Source organism: Acanthochromis polyacanthus, chromosome 21, assembly GCF_021347895.1.
Source record: "Acanthochromis polyacanthus isolate Apoly-LR-REF ecotype Palm Island chromosome 21, KAUST_Apoly_ChrSc, whole genome shotgun sequence".
NCBI lineage: Eukaryota > Metazoa > Chordata > Actinopteri > Pomacentridae > Acanthochromis > Acanthochromis polyacanthus.
In genome coordinates, this window is record NC_067133.1 from 14,948,167 (window position 1) to 14,961,042 (window position 12,876).

The 12,876-nt window shown below is 39.5% G+C and overlaps 1 protein-coding gene across 7 annotated transcripts in view; it reads left to right on the forward strand.

Moving 5' to 3' along the window:
* LOC110948477 (RNA binding protein fox-1 homolog 3-like) overlaps window positions 1-12,876 on the forward strand; it is a 550,111-nt gene that overhangs the window by 407,541 nt on the left and 129,694 nt on the right. The gene's annotated exons all lie outside the window — the stretch shown is intronic.

Genomic DNA, 12,876 nt, shown 5'->3' on the forward strand with positions numbered 1-12,876 from the left:
CTCACCACCAGCACTTCCCTAATGGGGCTGCCTCGCTCGGGCATCACTCACGCTCAGTCCGGCCAGCTGGCAGGATGGCCTGGGGGGGGGAGCTTGGCCCTCCTATTATAACTCCAAGTCTGTGCCCTAACACACCTGTAGTCTGAGTGTGTGCTTGTATGTGTGGCTGTCCAACTTCTCAGCTGTCACACAAACTAACTTTCACAAGAGAGTAAACAGAACATTAAAATTTCTCATGTAAACAATCTTAAAATATTAACTGACAGTTTTATTTGTGCTCGCGTTGACCAAGACTGTCTGCTAATTTGGTCCTCCATTACACTATTAAGTATCAGGTTAGTTATGTGTCCTTGGAGGGGGGTGTTGCTGTCACTCAGTGACATGTCACGAAGCCTTCACCACTTGTCAAGTGTGTGTGCTTTCATTCTCCTTGTGTACAGCTGGCTAACAATGTGCCAAGAGCTTTCAGCGCTGACTTAAAATGCATCAGACCTTTTTGTTCCCCCGTGTGAAAAGACACAGAAGACTTGGTATGAGCTCCTTGCGTCCCGGCTGCTGTTGAATGACTCGCAGTGACCTTGGAGATTATTGCTATACTAGACAGAAAAAATGCTATATGTTTGTCAAGAGCTGTCTGTCATCAATGAGCTTTTGTGTTGGCTATCGATCGGGTCCTGGGCAGGACACCGGGGTTGATGGATGCACAACAAACAGACTCTGCATTGCCAGCAAGCCGCCCAGCCAGCGGCCCCCCTCATGATGGGATGTCAAGTCTGTGCCGCTGCCCTCGCCCCCTTCATGCTTGCACGTCCTCGCTCGGATGTGAATTTACCCAAGTGTAGGCCTCTCCCTCAGCCTGATACAGAATTGAGCTGCGTCCCTAAATGGCGATTCATTAGTAAACATGGAGTGGATTACTGTAGTTTAGCCCTGCTACCCGTGCGTCGATAACAGACCCTGATTGCTTTGTAAAATGTTGCAAGCTGTGAGCAAGAGCTGTGCCACTGTATCTGCAGCGCGCACATATAAAGATAACAACACAATTCCCCTATCAGTTGACCTGGTTTCTCTTCAGTTAGCGAGCTCCAGCCTCCAGGGTGCAATTGAGAGCGCCTTGGTCCGATACTGGATACAACACAAATGCCAGGCGCAATGCAACAATCATCATCCCTTGTGATTTTGGTGATTTTTCAGGAAGTGAGCTACCACTGCTACATTATTCAGCCTCTGTGTCTCACACTAGAGAGAATGGCATTAAAGTTAATTTCAGTGTGGCTCCATCTGGGGTTGTTGCATGCACAAAGACGCTGCATTGTTATGTATTTTTATTGCAAGAGGAGAAGCAGCAAAAGGCGTCCTGTTGGAAAATAAGCAAATCGCTGTTGTGAGGTGTTTGTTTTCCTCTCTTGACTGGGTTTAACCCTGCACGGCTGCTCAGCGTGGATATGCTATGAGGTCAGACTGATCGATCTGCTTTGATATTTTATAGACCCCCACTCAGCTTCCACCAGTATGAGCTACTGCTGCTGCCACCCAGCATTTCCCCAGTGCAGGATTACTGCTGTGATCCACCAGAGATCTTAACAAAGCAGACGTCATCAGCCGCCGTCCAAGGACGTGAAAAACCAACGCACATGCCGCAGGTCACACGCAGACACACATCCACATTTGAACACATCAGGAAACGGCAATTGACCTGCAACATCTTACAAAATAGAAAGCAACGCAAAATATAAACTGTGAAATTTTTACCGCCTGTAACTATCTTTCTTTGTAGTTTTACTGTCACATTACCCCAAACATCTGGGCCAAGAGTGTGTGGCACTAAAGCCTGTGTAATTCAGCAGCACCAGCACACACACACACAAAAAAGCCTGCCATACTGTGCGTTTCACAGGTGCTGGACTGGATCCAAATTGATAACAATTTTTCAGAGTTTGCAGACTCAATAACACTTAGAAGGATACAGGAAAACAACAGCACCGGACATGGAGGGGAGGTCTGGCAGATTACAGGAGATTTGTCGGCCCCTGGGAGTTCTCACTCAGCTGATGTTGACAAAGCAGAGCTGATGTGGAAAAGAATTTAAAAAAAAGCCTTTGGAAGAGAAACTGTTCATGCACACAGGCTTGTGTGTGATACATTTTTGAAATTTCTTTGTCTTTTCCTTTTCAACACCCTCTCAACCCTTCTGCACCAAGGGTAAAACATCAGTGAATAATTCATCAGTCAAATCCAAAAATCTATGAAATAAAATCATTTGTTGCCCTATAGTGTGCTTGACAGAGAGATTGTTTATAAGGGTGGTAAAGCAGGACTCGAGAGCTGGTAACAATCAATAGTCTGATGGAATCCCGAGGCCCTCGCTTGTTGCCAACACGCATCCAGACTGAGACATCAAAACAGCTTTTGGTTTCTATCCTCTCGCTTGTGTCTCCAGAACATTTCAAGCCAGATGGGCAGTTCAGACATTTTTCATTGGTTGTTTTGTAGCTGCATTATTTATTTCTGCATTTAAAAAAAAAAAAAAAAGAAAGAAAGAAAACTCTCTGCATCTTGAGGTTGTCATTAGCTCCAGTTTGTTATGATGATGCTGAGAACAATTAAGATAAAAACGCCGTGACCAATCGTAATGGTGATAATGATAATGAAGAGATAATGATAAGAAGGAATGGAAATGACTCTGGCAAATAGGGTTGCTGTTTTTAGTATGATTCCACAACAGCAACAACACACTCCCCTTCCCCCAATAATAATAATGATTATTATAATGATAACAAGGAATCCAAAATTACCCCACCCCTTGTCATCCTCTTTCCACTTCATCTCTGCTCGTAGCAGCATTTCCAGTTATGGTACCAGTTACCCTCCATCCTACCCTGTCCCAACAGCGAGTACCAGTGAATGGAGCTCAGTGGTAAGAACTTATTACTGTCTCCACTGTTAGTCACTGCTTCAGGCATGACACGTTGTTTCCATTGCATATTTTTAGAAACATGCATTAGAAAAAGTTAATGAAAATGATCAAGGCTGTCCACAAAAGAAAAATGTCCACAGTTTCACAAAAAAATACATAGTTGCTTGAAGTTGTTTTGACTTTACTGTAAAAGAGTTAATGCATTTTATGATTTCATTCAGTGTTTAATGCACAATTGATTAAGTGTTTTGGCTTCTTTTGTTGTCTTCATCCCAACTGAAAACTATTTCTGAAGACTTCTATGCATTTTTCTCTTGTAGTTGGCCAGAATTTAGTTTATTTCTTCCTCTTCAAGTTTCTACTCTATTCTAAACATATGTAATGCAGCCTATACCACCACCTCCTGATGATATTGCACAGTCTTGTTTATTCACTCTAAAGCAGTTAACTGAAACAAGCCTAATTCGAATTTTTCTTTTTAAAAAAAAAAACATTTTAAAGAGTCTTTGCAGATCTTTGGGATAATTATGTGAAAACATAACTGGCGACCCCTGAAGTGAAAAACCGAAAGAAAAAAAGAAGAAGATATGGAAACATAGCTAATAGCAAACACACATAGACAAGGAAGGGATATAGAATTGGTAAAACTTCAGTTTTTAGAACCAACTTTGTGCACAGGGGATCTTTATGCTGAAACAGGACAGGCATTTACAGAACTTTTAGAATGATACATCCACATTTTTCTCTCAAATCACATACAGGCTTGTAATCCCATAAAATAATGTATACTATACAATAACAGTTCAGAATGTTTTTATTTTTTGTCTTTAATGTGTGTGAATTCTTTAATGTGTTTGAATACTGGTAACAGTTTGAATTCCATAAAATTGTCAAAGATAATGATTATGTTCATGAAAAAGTCTAAAAACTGACACTCAGATATACCTTATGACCCTTGGATGTCCTCGCTCTTAGGATGCATGAAGACCACTAATACAGAATATTTTATGCTGTAGCATTAAGCCTTCCCATCATTAGTGACCAAATCATGAAAAAGCATGTGTAAAAGCACATTAAGTGGACTCTGGTGTCTGCATACATTCTGCCATGTAGTGTACATAATGCAATCAAAGAACACCCATGTTCTTTGAGATCAAAGATTACTGCTGCTGTGTGTCGGTGCCGCATTTTGATCTTTATTAGCTCCCTCCCACCCCTGTTTTTAGCACTTTTTAATTTCATTACAGCAGAGGAATGTACATGATTTTCACTTTAAATTCAACAACTGATCCATTAAAGCAGGGCTGTGTTATGAGAAAGGAAAGACCACCAAGAATCGCCCACAGGCAGTAATGCAGCGCATTGCTTTACTGTATGTAAGTGTGTATATATTCTGTAGATAGAAATTGGGCCTAATCGGGCCTGCGGCTCTTTACACAAAAAAAGAAAAAGAAAGAAAAAAGAGGAATCCACTTAGCAACGTGGCTAATTTGCATAGCTTTGAAGAAAACGGGATCTGCGTTTAGTCAGCTTAGATGGCAGAAGAACCTCCAAGTCTGACACTCAGCGGGAGACAAAGCAGCTGACTGACTGGTTTGTCTGACGTTCAGGCTGGCTGGATGACTCGCTGGCTGCACTGGTATTGCTTTGATGTACAAGGCACCTCATCAAACTGTGTTTATGAAGGCGCACAGCGATACTTTGGTGGTTGAACCTGCTGAAGCAGGAGCTGTCAGATTTTGTCAGTTAAGAAAGTGCTTCCCAAAAAATGAAATTTGTCTGCTTCTAACTGCATTTCTGTCAGGAGACGGAAAAGACCCGAAATAGCTTTGAGATCATTAAATATGATAAGGTTGAAAAAACAGATATAGGCCAACTGGGCAACAATTCCATTCCATTTTTTTTCTTTTTATGTCTTCTTTGCAAAGTCACGTTTCATTCTCATTTCATAGTAATTACTGCAACATTTCAGTAAGCCTAAATACATAGCACTCTGGGTTGGTTTAAAATTTCATAGGCTTTAAAACTAGCAAACCACACATTAATAATTTCATTTGAGTGTCCATCATACATTTGATATTGTTTTATACTCAATCAGTTCCTTTTAATTTATCCTCTTTAAAGTTATTACCTTCTCCTGTCTACCGGCTCGTTGACTGTTTTATCTGCTGTGTCTGCCCAAAGCTTGTTCCATACAAGCTAGAAAGTTGTGCTAGCAGCAAACTGCAGTGAAACTTATGTGCATCTCTGAAGTTGACTCATGCATACTGGTTGTACAAGAAGTCTGAATCTGATTGGTTAGAAGCACAAACCAATTTAGAAAAGTTCAGGTGAAAACCTGTGTACAGTTGTAGGATTCAACAAAAACTTAACCAAATAGTAAAAGAATTGGTCAGTATATTGAGGAATTCTCAGTTGGTTTACAAAGCAATAAATACGAAGATTGGTACCACTCTCAAGACCCATGTTGATTTACCTAGCATAAAGACTTGAAATGGAGGAAACAGCAGATCACTTTATGTACAGAGACGATACTAAGCGAAGCTCAACAACTCTTTTCTATCTAGCTTGAGAATGTACAAACATAAGAGTGGAATTAATCTTCCCAGCTTACCGTAGAGTGTAGATACAACACCTGTAAATAACAAGGTAGCGTCACCAAAAACACATACCCTGCTTTAGCATGTATTTTACTCTAAATACGACCATAATTTACAAAATTAGCACCATGTTGTTTAGTAGGAAACTTGAAACTGGCAATTGAGACCATAAACTCAGGAGGAAAGTGCCTACTAATGTTATAGATAAAGTAAGAATTTGGCTAATTTTCTCATAGATTCCTACACAATTGGAATTTTTTTATGCAACCAGAGGAGTAGTCCCCTGCTGGCCATTAGAATATATGAAAATCATAAGGCATTTCTGATTTGGCTTTACTTTTAGACCCAGAGGCTATGTCCGGTAACCAAGGACAAAACTAAAAATGTTTTCTAATTTTTTATGTAACCAATACGTGAATTGTATCATTAGTCTGGAGTCTCATGATGGGGCATCTGAAGTAATTCAAATCCTCGGTTGCCTATAGACAAGCAGTGCTACATACTGGAATGAATATGAAATCAATCATATGACTGTTCATATCCATCATATCGTAGGTGAACAACACTGACTTGGCCACATTAATTTCTCATAAAAGGCCAATATATCAGCCAATCATAACACGTCTGACATCCTCTGTCTTCCTCTCTCTCTGGACCTCCTGTCTTCAGTCTCTGTGTCTCTTGCAACACCGTGGGCTTTGATTTAAGGTCTCTGCAGCAGTTTATGGTGTATATATTCTAAATGGACATTTTAATAGGCTTTTACTTTTTCTCATTGTATTGTGCAATGTAAGCAGTAATCATAAATTATAATAATTATAATTTGTTGCTGCCGGCTGAAAACCTTGCTCAGTATCTCCGAAATGTCAAGTTTTCACAAAGAAAAACAGCTTTGTTTGGAAGTGGACCACCGCTGCATGTGTGAGGATTTGAAAGGCTTTAATAAATGGTGTTTTATAGTTTATCTCACCCTATGCACAACATCAAATTAGGCTACATACTTAAAATGAGCAAACTAGATGTTAAGGAGTTAATATCATTTGGGGAAAAAAGCAGATCTCTTTTCTTCTGCCTGTGTATTTTATTCATATTCGCTCTCTTTACTCTGGAAACTGCCATCAGGCTCAGAAGCAATTTACGGTACCTCTGAACACGTCCTTAACGGTACCATCATGCGTCCATCAGTGCCACAGCGAACACGATTTTATTACTCAATTTGATTCCATACAAGGTTCATTCCCCACATTTTTTATGCATCGTGGGCTTAGCTCAGGCAGAAAATAATCTGGACAGCGAGGGCTCTGTATTATGGTTCAAACAGGATGAAGCACTGACAAATTTTGGACCGGAGGACTAGTGAGCTGGGAGGACAGGGAGAAAGAGAGATTAAGAGCTACACCATTGTTTACCTCCCCCTCTAAGGTGCAGGATACTCTGTCGTTTATAAATGTTGGTAGCTGTTATTGGTTACCTCGCAGGCTTTAGGGGAAAGAGGAAAGGAAAATGAAAAAAAAAAAAAAAACTTTGGGAAAGACCCAGGAGGGGGTTCGATACAACTTTAATAATGCGTAGCAGGAGCTAAATGAGCCATTCTGCGGTACTTTAAGACGTCTTCCCTCCACCCCCACCCCCCACCCCCCCTCCACCTCACCCCCCTCACGGTCTCAGGGCCTGAATTATTAAAAGTGTTGTTTTCCCTTATTGCATTGCAGCAATGTGCCTCTTTGCTCGAAATGAGCTGCACATTCCGGAGTTTGAATGCTTAAAGCGACCCACCTCCGACGGCAAAGCCAGGAGAGGAGGCCGGGGAGCAGGCAGCTGGGGGCACAACGCACACGTATCTGAGTGACCACAATCGACAATAATGTTGACACCACACTCTGAAAGTTTGGTGAACTAACTGCTGCATTTTACTCAACTGTGTAGGGCTGCACCTAATGATTATTTCCATTATTGCTTAATCGTAAGGCTATAAAATGCAAGAGAATAGTAAAAATGGCCATCTCAATTTGCTCAAGCCCACGGTGATACCATTAGAGTAAATTACTTTTTCCCCCAACCTACAGACCCAAACCTAAACATATTCTGTTTACTATCAAAGAAGAGCAGCAAGTCCTAAGTAAGGAATTTTTGGCGTTTTCTGTTAGTTTTCAAAGTAGCTGACAACTGTTTTAATGCTTAGTAATAGGTAATCGAAAAAATCCACTAATAAGTTGAATTATAAATTATTTAAACTAGGAGCTAAATGAAGGTAATAATACAATGAATGTGCAATTTAAGAAATACAAGCAAAAATACAACAACAAAAAAAGAAAGTGAAGGCATTCAAGTAGAAAATTGATACTATGCTTTTTTATATGAATCAATTCTCTATTTAAAAAACATCAAAACATAAATGCCTTTAGCTCAGTTTTTATCTAGTTTTGCAATGTGGTTTGTTGTTTGCTTTATTTTAAGTGAACATATACAGGAAGATTATACCTATTTGTTTCTAATGTACATAAAAAGAGTTTTCCACTGATTGAAACAGCTTCATTCCTGCTGTAGAAAACGGAAGAAACACAGCTCTGTTCATCAGAAGCAGATTGAAACAGACTTCAGAAAAGAATCATAGACTTGCCAAGATCACAGCTTTTGCAGTGTAATCAATGCATGAACTCTGATGTGACTGGACATCATGCATTTTATTTTCAAGAAATGCAGACATACTTTAGCTAACGGAGCAGATTCCATTTACAAAACTTTATATCTAAGTATGCATTTATGTTTTCTTCTTTAGATAAAGCTTGAAAAATCGAAAAGTTTAAGGTTAAATCCTTGCATGTAGAATAATTTATAAGCAGATTCAATGCTGAAGCACTGGTAGCAACATCAGCCTTGAAATCTATGTGGGCCAAACTCTCCATATATGATTGCACTGAAATCAAAAACGAAGCCCTGACTTCTAGCCAAAAGAAAACTGAGCCAGACTCAGCAAGGCATCACTCAGTTAATAAAACAGTACCTTCTCCTTCCTTTCTTCGGCTCTTGCTAATATTGCATATAGCCAGTGATTTGGGTTTTAAATAACTTGATGCCTGCAATTAAGTGTTTTTCCTCACAGTAACAACTCATACGTTGTAGATAACGCAAAGTCGACTGCAGGTTGCATTCCTTTACCCTGCTCTGCAAGCCACACATGTAGCCTACACACCACACCAACACACACTTTAATCACACAATTAATAATTAATCAGAGGTTGGGCTCAATGCTGTCAAGTCTGCAGATGAGAGAACACCCAACTGCTGAGAAGGGCCTAAAAAAAAAAAAAAAAAGCATTATTATCCACAGCTCATAGCGAAGCACCAAGAAACATGTCACTGGTTAGCCTCAGTTTTATTAAATGGAAGAAAAATACAGATGCTCCAGCGGTACAGACATGCAGAGTTGAATGTATTTTTTATAACCCAAAATAAAATAATAAATAAATAAAGCTCCACTGTCTCCACAGTTCTGCAGAGTTTGCGAGCAGGGAAATTAAGCTGTCTCCTTTATGTGACAGTTTCTACATGCAAATATGGAAAATTTGATTATATGCTCTATTTGTTGCACGTAAACACCATTAATAATACCATAACAAACCAGTTATAGAAGAATAGGTCAAGGATGAGCCTTGTATGATTTGTGTACTGTGTTACACCCAGTGCATTGACTGATTTCATTGTATTACACCACTCTGGGATTGATCATAACAGCCATGATCATTTGGTTCAATTTATTTATTCCCAGTGATGTATTAGATATTTTCTTATCGCAAAGGGCTCTAAAGTCATAGGTTGGCACCTTCTTTTTTTCTGTATTAGTTAGTCCTGCATCTTTTAGTGTTTCCGGTGCTGCAGCAAAGAGCAGAGTGTTTACCCAGCTGTAATTACAACATGCACAGTGACCTCATTCTGCTGTGTCAGTAGCGGTAATGTATAGCCCTTGATGTTAAACTGCAAAGAAAAATGGTATGCACTTATTTTCAATATGCTGACTACATTCCTGGCATTTTTTAGACATGGCCGTGAAGGCAGATCAGAATTTGATATAAGCACTGCTGCTCCTATTCGTCTGACAAGGTCTCTCTGCCTTAATATGCATTCAATAATGTGAAATGATATTAGCTGTAGGAGCTCATTGACTGTGCACTCGGGGTCTTGTGGTGTCTCTCTGTCTCTGTCTGTACCATGCTCTTTATCTGTTTCTCTTCTTCCTCACACACACACACACACACACACACACACACACACACACACACACACACACACTCACACGCAGAAGAAATGGAGAAAAGGGGGGAGGCTTGAACCGCGGATAGCAACAGCAGTAGAGCAATCACACCGAAGCAATGCCCCCCACGCCTGGCCCATTAATAACAGTAATACGCACACCGCGCCCAAGCCAGCACTGCCGAAAGCACCACTGACACTTTAATGGGCATTTTTTACTTTTGTTTTTAAATAATGCATGTGCTGCTTGTCAGCACTGCTTCACTCCTCCCCTGGTGTGCCTTTGCAGCGTTCCTTTGTGCAGAAATTACAATGGAGACCTGTGTTTTCTGTGCTGCCTGCTCCGTAAGCTGCATACATCACATACATGGGGACATCAGTGTGCGCTACATCACACTCTTGGGGACATGTGTGTGGGCATGCATGCTATGCATGCGTGTGTTTTTGTTTGTGAAGTCCCCTCATTGGCACTGAGCTAATTAAGAGTATCTTTGAGAGGGCGAACGGTGAGGCTCAGTGGCAGTGAACATGACTTATATAGGAGGCTTGATGCTGTACATGTTGCAATAAGCCTGACAGTATGCCGGTGTTGTTGTGTATCTGGTAAACATACTGCTGTTAGATCATTATTTATTTAATTAGTTTTTTTTGTTGTTATGCAACCAATATAGCCCAGTACAGAGACAAAGTTTAACTTGAATCTCTGGGTTGTGCTTTAGCAATATGGAAAATTACTAAGACTCCCTTCCTGGTATATAAACTTCCTCAACAGTATACCATTCATCTTTTTTTAATGTTTATTTATTTAGGATTAATATATGTTATCATATAGGTGTTGTTTGTTTTGTTTTCAGAGCCGAAATCAATACCGATTATTAGTCAGGAAGATCTTTATCTGATATGTGGTACCAATATGTATTTACTGTAAAATTCTAGTGTAAAAATTTTGAACAACACAAACTTCAACACAAAATTTTGTCCAAAGGCAATTTATGTTATTGGAATTTGGTTTTCAAAAATAGCAAAACTGATTAATAAAAAAAATGCATAATATCAATAAGTCAGCCCCTGATAGAGACCGGTATGTAGGAAGAACCAAAGCCACATACCACAGTATTTATAGCCTAAACCAACTGACAATCTGTAGATGATATTTTCACATGCATAAAACTAAGCAAATGCACACAAAACTGCAAAAACATCAAGCTCAAAATTATAGACATGCATTATAGCACAAAACATGCTGTTCAACAAAAGAAATCATGTAAAAACAGCCAATACACAACAACACAAACACTTTAACAATTTGCATAAAACAAGCTTCGGATCATTTGAGACAAATCCCTCGTTAAAAATCATTTCAATATGAGTTTTAAATGATCCCAGCCAACATCCATTTTGAGTTCTGTGGTAGTGCTGATCTGCTGAACAAAAAGCTCCGTCAGTCAAAGTGATTTACAAAACACTACTTTATGATTTGACACCTTACCATCTTAGTTATCTGGTTATTTAGGCATTCAAAGAAAAGAGAGTTTTTGCATTACCCCCCCCCCCCCCCCCCCCAAAAAAAATAAAAATAAAAAATAAAAAAAAAAAATAAATAGTATCCACAAGCACCAAAACTTTGCTATATTATATGAGGTTGGTTGGGTGGAAAGTTGTGCATATCAACACTTAAGTCCAAACTGCAAAAATGTACTTTAATGAAGAGATTTTTTTTTTTATATTACAGCTAAAATGTTGGAATTAGAGGAGATCTTTGGTGGATGTCATCTTGTTTGGTGCATCATGGGGGACCCAGGAAGTGAAGCTCATCCCTCTAGACTTGGTTAAAAATGTATTTTAGGACATACCTGAGCAAAATAACGTTGAATAAAATATGGTTCAGTGGCACGCTGCGGTGCAGTTTTGATGATGTAGTGACTCTTATTGAAAATTGATACGTTTTCTCTGTGCTTGGTTATAGCTGAAGCTAACAATTGCTTTAGTGGTCTTTTTGTATTGTGTTAGCCGCTGTTTCTATGTGTACCTGCTTTGAATACTGACGGTTTTATTTGTATTGTAATCTCACACATAAGCCCCGCCACTTCCAACTCGGATCTCGAGTCGACCCCAGATGTATTGCACATGGTAAAACTTAATAGGAACAGTAGTCATGGGAACTAACAAATTAATTGTTGTTTAGCTTTAAATCTCAAATGGTGCAAATTTTAATATCGGGTGCTGTTGTAGATTTCTATTTGTTCCAGACTATGGATAGTAAATCCCAGCAACGCTTTTAACTTCTTTTCAGAAAGTCAGATGATAAAAAGGCTCAGTGAGAAATGCAATAAGTTACAGCGGAACACTGCCTGGACAGGACCTGACTACAGGGCTTTGGCTTTCTTATCGAGATTAAAAATGTGTTTTTCAAGAGTGACACAACACACAAACTTTGTGTCATAAGAAGTAACTAACTACATGGCTGCGTCACTTGCGTGGCCTAAATTGTGACTGCTTTCTGGTCCGTGTCACAAAATTTTGCTTCCCACACAACTAAACTGCCCCCCAACTCAAGACTGAGGGAAGCATACTTTATGTTTGTATCACAAATGCATTCAAATCAACATATCTTTATCATTTATCTTCCCACATTGTGTTGCAAGCAATCCTAATTGGCTGAAAAGAGCTGATGGGGCAGGACTTGTTACCCTGATAACCAGAAAATGAAGGAGTAGCTTGATGCCCCAGCCGAACCAAGTGAGTAAAAACAAGTAAATGAGTAAAAAATAAACTTAACTCTAAAATTAATGGCCACCAACCCTGGTCTCCTGGTTTCTGAATTACGCCTCCACCCTGTGATCCTGTGACTCGTTCAAAGTAGAAGCCTTTCCTTCGATGTCACAGTCTTACCTTTCAGAGAGAAAATGTGTTTCTGTTGAAATGTAATTATATTTCTTTTAACACATTACTGAGAATGCAGTTTAGCTTGTATAGGAGAGCCATGTTTGGGAGACAGAAATGTTTGAACAAAGGTCAGGATGACAGTTTGTTGCCTTATTTTGGATCTGGTTGCTTCTTCACTCAACCTTTCGAAACTACAAATCTTGTAAAAGCGGAAGCTCTGAG